The following is a 7,003-nucleotide window of genomic DNA, read 5'->3' as shown; positions in this document are numbered from 1 at the left end:
TCTTCCCTTCTTCCTCCCCCCCCATTGGTACCCCAGGAGAATCAGGGGCGTCGCTGCCCTTCTGTGCTCATACCATACATGATAATCACTATTGCTTATCGCTCTTCTCCGTTTCATCCTCGTTTCCACTGCTGTTGTCACCATCCTCGTGCATTCCTTTTTGTTTTATCTCACCATTGATATCAGTTTTTATTATAATTAATACCGTTTTTATCACTATAATCATTCTTGCATCGATCTCATTATCATATTCTAGTCGCCCCCTCCCCCCCCCCCCTCTCCTGCAGTGCCCCCGAGAGACAAAAAGTGTCCCTGGAAGATGCCTCGTGTGCTTCTCCTTTCTCTCTCTCCTTCCCTTCGTGTTTTCTTCTTTGCATGCTTATTCCTCTTAACTTATTTATTTCTTATTTCCTCCTATTTTCCTTTTCACATTTTCTTCCTTATCATTTTTATTAATTATTATACTTTTTCATTCCTTTTTCTTTTCCATCGTTACAATTCACTTGCATCTCTTTTCTCTTTTTTTCTAATTTACTAATAAGAAAAACACAATCGAAAACATAGATTTAGAATACTTTAATAACATGTAAAATAGAGCGTAAAGAGACAAGTAAAGAGATAAACAATCGAACGGACCAAAAATAACAACATTTTTGTCATGAAAATAATTTGAAAAAAATGTAACTAGAATGTGTACTTAACATTGATGATCATTAAAAAGGTCTAACGGACAAATAACGAAGAGTAAAACAAATGAAAAGCGACTCGCCAGCAGCACAGAGCAATACAAAAGCAGAATGAGTGAATGAAAAAGAAGAATTCCAATTCCCCTTCATACATATCATGATTTTCTACACATGACGATCGGCCACAATAGGGAGTCGCGGTCTCCACACCAGCCACGCCCCTCACCCCCCCCCCCCTATCCACGGACAGAGCGCCCCACTGCAGGATACGCCCTCTCTAGCCCCCATCCCCGCCCTCTTTAACCCCACCCCACCCCCACCCCCGTTCCTAGAGGACAATCAGCCTCCAGGGCAGGACAGACTCCGCAGTCCCTCTCCCTCCTCTCAGCCAAGGAGAACAACCCTCGCAGCAGGTCACTCTCCGTGGCCCTCAGCCACCCACCCTACCCTAGGACAATTTCCCCATGGCAGCACCTCTCCTTCACCCCGGCACAATCAGCCCCATAGTACGCCATTTTCTCTACACCCTCCCCATACCCAACCCCAGCCCCCTCTCGAGGTATACGGCGAAGACCTTCCGTGAAACACGTGATCCCGACGCGCTATCCGTCACCTCGACGCGGGCCGAAGGGAGCACTCTAGGCCCCCTCGGAGGCTGGTGCGGGGGGAGGGGGCGGGTTGAGGGGGGGATCCGGGGGAGGAAGGGGGAGGGCTGAAGGGGAGGGGGAGGCTTTTACTCATTTTTATAGATCGCCTTTTTAGCTTAGGGGGTGGAGATGGGGGGGATGAAAGGAGTGAGGGCGAAGGAGAGAAGGGAATGGAGATGAAAGAGAGAGAGAGAGCGAGAGAGAGAGAGAGTGAGAGATAGAGAGAGAGAGAGAGAGAGAGAGAGAGAGAGAGAGAGAGGAGGGAGAGGGAAAGGGAGAGGGAGGAGAGAGAGAGAGAGAGGGGGGGGAGGGGGGAGAGGGAGAGAAGTGAAAAAAAAGAGGGGGGGAGAGGGGGGGAGAGAGAGTGAAAGAGGGGGGGAGGGGGGAGAGGACAGGGGGTGAGAGGGAGAGAGAGATGAGAGAGAGAGAGAGATGGAGAGAGATGTATGAGATGAGAGTGAGAGAGATCGGGGAGAGAGAGAGAGAGACCGAGGAGAAAGAGGGGGGGGAGATGAGAGAGAAGAAAAGAGTGGGGAGGGCGGGAGGAGGAGAGGGGGAGAGGCGAGAGAGAGAGAGAGAGAGAGAGAAGATGGTGAGAGAGAGAGAGAGAAGAACGAGAGAGAAGAGACGAGGAGAGATGAGCGAGAGAGAGAGTGAGAGAGAGAGAGAAAGGAGAGAAGAGAGAATAGAGGAGAGCTGATGAGAGACTGAGAGCTATTAGGATGAGATTGAGGAGAGAGATCTTGAGGGAGATTGAGAGGAAAAGAGTGAGAGAGGGGGGGGAGGGGGGAGAGGGGGGAAGGAGGGAGTGAGGGAGAAAGAGAAAGAGAGAGAGAGGGGGTGGGGGAGGGGGGAGAGGAAGAGAGAGAAGAGAGAGAGAGAGGAGATTGAGAGTGAGTGAGATGAGGAGAGAGAGATAGGCGAGAGCTGATTGAGATGAGTGAGAGAGTCGAACGAGAGAGAGAGGAGAGAGGTGAAAGAGGGGGGGAGGAGTGAAGGGGAAGAGAGTGGGATTGAGAGAGAGAAAGTGACGAGAGATAAAGTGATGACGAGAGAGGGATGGAGAAGAACGGAGAGAGATGGATGAGAAGAGAGGAGAGAGAGAGAGAGAGGTGATAGAGAGAGAGGAGAGATAGAGAGAGGAAAGAGGGGGAGGAGAGGAGTGGGAGAGGGCAAGAGGGAGAAGAGAGAGAGATGAGAGAGAGTGAAGAGAAAGAGGGGGGTGGGAGAGGAGGGAGAGGAAAAGGAGGGAAAGAGAGACAATAAGAGAGAGAGAGAGAGAGAGAGAGTGAGAGAGATGAGTGAGAGAGTTAGAGAGAGAGGAGAGAGAGAGAGAGAAGAGAGGAAAAGAGGGGGGGAGAGAGGGAGGACGGAGGGAGAGGGAGGATGAGAGGAGGAGAGAGAGGAGAGAGGAGAGAGAGAGACAAGAGAGAGAAAGAGGGTGGGGAGAGAGAGAGAGAAAGAGGGGGGGAGGGGGGAGAAGAAGGGACGAGGGGGGAAGAGGGAGAGAGAGAGGAGAGAGAGAGAGAGAGAGTGAGAGAGTGAGAGATAGAGAGAGAGAGAGGAGAGAGAGAGAGTGAAGATGAAGAGTGAGTCGAGAGAGAAGAGAGGAGAGAGAGAGGAAAGAGGAGAAGTGGGGGGCGAGGGGGAGAGGTGGGAATGAGAGGAGAGGGAAGAGAAGAGAAGGAGAGAGAGAGGGGGGGGCGAGGGGGGAGAGGTGAGGGAGAGAGTGAGAGATAGAGAGGAGAGAGAAGAGAGAGAGAGAGGAGAGAGAGAAGAGAGAGAGAGAGAGAGAGTAAGAGGGGGGGAGAGAGATGGGGAAAGAGAGAGGAGAGAGAGAAGAGAGAGAGAAGAGAGAGAGAGAGTGAGGAGAAGAGGGAGAAGAGGGAGAGTAATGAGAGAAGAGATGATCTTGGACTGAGGAGATTCATCTCAGGAGAGAGATGAGAGAGAAATTTTTAGAGACGAGAGAGAGATAGAGAGAGAGAAAGGGGGAGGGAGAGAGGGGGGGAGAGGGAGAGGGAGAGAGAGGAGAGACGAGAGAGTGAAAGCGAAAGAGGGGGGGGGGAGAGGAGGGTGAGAGGAAGAGGTGAGAGAGAGAGAGGAGAAGAGAGGACGACGAGAGCGAGACGTGAGAGAGAGATGAGAGAGAGAGAAGAGAGAGATGAGGAGGAGAGAGGAGAGAGAGAGAGAGTGAGGAGAGAGGGGGGAAGAGAGGGAGGAGTGGGAGAGGGAGAGAGAGAGAGAGAGAGAGAGATTTATATTTAGAGGAGAGAGGGGGGGAGAGGGAGAGAGAGAGAGGTGAGAAGAGAGTACCCGCGAGGAGTGAGAGAGGAGATTGAGACGGAGAGAGAGATGAGAGAGAGTCGAGAGAGATGAGAGAGAGAGAGAGAGAAGAGAGAGTTGAGAGAGATGAGGATAGAGAGAGAGAGAGAGAGAAAGGGAGAGAGAGAGAGAGAAACAGAGAGAGACAGAGAGACAGAGACGGACAGACAGACAACCAAACTGGAAAGCTTACGTGTTCAATGGTAATTCGTTTTTTGTTTCATTTTTTTTCTTTTCCTTCCTTTCAATTCCTCCTTTCTCCGAGAAAAAGAAAAGGGTAGTTGAGAGAGAAACTGACAGCTAGACAGATGTACGTGAAGGCTGGTCGCTGAGCCTCCGAAGGTGTTTGTTATTTATATCGTTCTCTCATTAATTATTTATTTTTAAACCAGTTTTTTGGGGGCAGACAGATAAAAACCCGGGGAGGAGGGAGGTATACAAATCGTTGCTTTTTGTTGCGGCTTTTTGTGTCTTTTTTGTAGGAGGGAAAATTACTTTTGTATAAATCTAATGAGAGAGAGGAAGGAGACGAGGGAGGAAAGAGAGAGGGAATGTGTTTTTTGTTTGTTTGTCTGTTATTCAGTTTTAGTAAAATGGGGAGAGAAAGATGGGTAAAATAAAATAGGGAGGAAACGGACGGGAAGAGATCAGATAATATAAATTAAAAAAAGGGAAAGACAGGTACAGATATAAACAGAGAGATGAATAAGATTACTGTGAAAGAAAGAGTTTTATTAGATGTACAGATGTACACGTGTACACCCACAAAGGAATTCATGAATAAATACTCGGCTGTTTTGGGTCCCTGTTCCCCCCTTTTTCACTTTTACTTGCTTCCTCCCGTTTCTTTCTTTCCATTTCCCTATTAACTTAATCATCTCCTAAACCCTTCCAAGCTCCAAATATCCCTTCTGCCTCTTCTTCCCATTATTCGCCAATCCTCTTTGTGCTCGTTTCCTTCCACTGAGCTCCCGTCCATTACCACATTTCCTCTTCCCCATTATTTCATTCTCGCCAACAGCCAAAATTTCCCCTGAAAAAACGCACGGGAAAAAAAAAAAAAGGCATGCCCCAAGAGGGGTAAGAGATTTGAAAAAGGAAAAAGAAAAAGAATTTCAATCATACAGCCGCTATTTTTTTGCCCAAATTACACATTTTGTGAACCTTGTTTTTTTTAATTTCACACTCGCCGAACCCAAGGGGGGGCGTCGGGCCTTTCTTTGGGGGAGGCTTTTCCTGCTCGACACAGCAGGCCGTAACTGATTCTTTTTTTCTTTTATTTGGGACGGAGGGGGCCACAATTTCATATACAGCCATGGAGCAAGAATTATCATGAGTGTAGAAATGTAGTTATAAGATTTCATTACACCTACTTACTGCTGCTCTACTACCCGTAAATTTCTAGGGGATACCCGAAAATTTCTGCTACTATCGTACTGCAAAATTTACTAGTACTATTTTGTGGGTGTTTTCAACCGTTCCTTATTTTTTTTCTCTTTATAACGTTGTAAATTTTTAACCCAAATTTTTTTTTTTCATTTTTTTTTTTGAGATTGTTTAACCCGTGAGGGAAAAAATTGTTTAAAAAAATATTTCACAGTATATTTTATCCATATATATATAAGGATTTTATATATATATATATATTGTGTGGGGTGTGTGGGGTGTGTGATGTTTGTGTAAATATGTATAACACAACACAAACACACACACACACACAACAAACACAATACAACCCCATTTTACACCCCAAAAACACACCAAAACACACAAAACACACACACACAACACACACACCACACACACACCCCAAAGACACACAAAATACACCCACCCACATATTCATATATTTTTATATATATAATTTTTAATATAATATATATATTTTTTATATATGTAATTTTCCTTTTATATGTTTTACATATACATATATATTTTGTGTGTGTGTGTGTGTGTGTGTGTTTTTATATATGTTTTTGGGTTTTATAATATATATATTTTATATATATATATATTTTATATTATGTATGTATTTTGAATGAACCGTTTTTTCATGTTGACAAATGGGGAAAGAATTCCCTTTACAATAAAAGAGATGTATTTGACTCGTTTCGATTATGTCTTCGTCAGAAAATAATGTTTTCTGACGAAGGATATATCGAAACGGTCATAACAATTTTTTTGTCTGTGAAGATATATCATTTCATCCATACCCTGTTCTACATATAGGTTTAATAATATATTACACACACCACAACACCACACACACCACACACACACACACACACACACACACACACACACAACACCACACACACACACACCAAAAACACACACACCATATTACATCCATTCATTCCACTGCAAGCACATAGCGCCTGCCAGTGAGAGGTATTGAGAGGTGTATGGCAGTGGCACCCTTGCGTAAATTGGCCCCCTTTTCCTAATCAACCCCCGGTTTCGGTGCGTTTAACTTGTGCCACAGCGGTGATTTTTCCCCTGGGGACCCCTGCTTTTGGGACTATAAAGGGCGATATGTCGTTTTCTCGGGCTCAAATTTGGGTAGTCGGGCCCGCGGGCATTTTTTACGACCGCATTTTTTACGAGGGGGAAATTTGAACTGGGGAAACCATTCGCGGCATTTTCACACACCCCATACACAAAAACACACACATAATATGTGTGTGTGTGGGGTTGTTATTTTATATATACATATATATATATATTATTATATAATATTATTGTGTGTGTGTTTTGGGTGTTTTTTTTTATATTTTTATATTTTATATATATTTTATTTTTTATAAAATTATATATATTTTTTAAAATTTTAATTTTTATATTTAAATAAAATTATATTAATTTTGTGTGTGTGTGTGTTTTGTTTGTTTTTTATATTATATATTTATATATTATATATATTTTATATTTTTTATATATTTTTATATAATTTTAAAATATATATTTTATATTTAAAAATTTTATATATAAAATTAATATATATATATATAAAATTTATAAAATATAATATTATATATTATAATAATAAATTATATATATTTTTATTTTTTAAAATTTAAAATTTTTATTTTTTTTTTTTAAAAATAATTATATTTTATATATATAAAAATTATATATGTGTGCGTGTGTGTGTGTGTGTGGGGTTGTTGGGTGTTGTGTGGGGGTGTGTGTGTGTGTGTGTGTGTGTGTGTGGGGTGTTGTGTGTGTGTGTGTGTTTTGGTTTTTTGTGTGTGTGTGTGTGTGTGTGCATATACGCACGCGTACACATCAATCGACGATACATCATTCGATATGCATGTAAATTTTCGGCGCAGTAACTTCAGC

This window comes from Penaeus chinensis, chromosome 12 (assembly GCF_019202785.1).
Source record: "Penaeus chinensis breed Huanghai No. 1 chromosome 12, ASM1920278v2, whole genome shotgun sequence".
NCBI lineage: Eukaryota > Metazoa > Arthropoda > Malacostraca > Decapoda > Penaeidae > Penaeus > Penaeus chinensis.
This window is presented reverse-complemented; position numbering follows the sequence as displayed.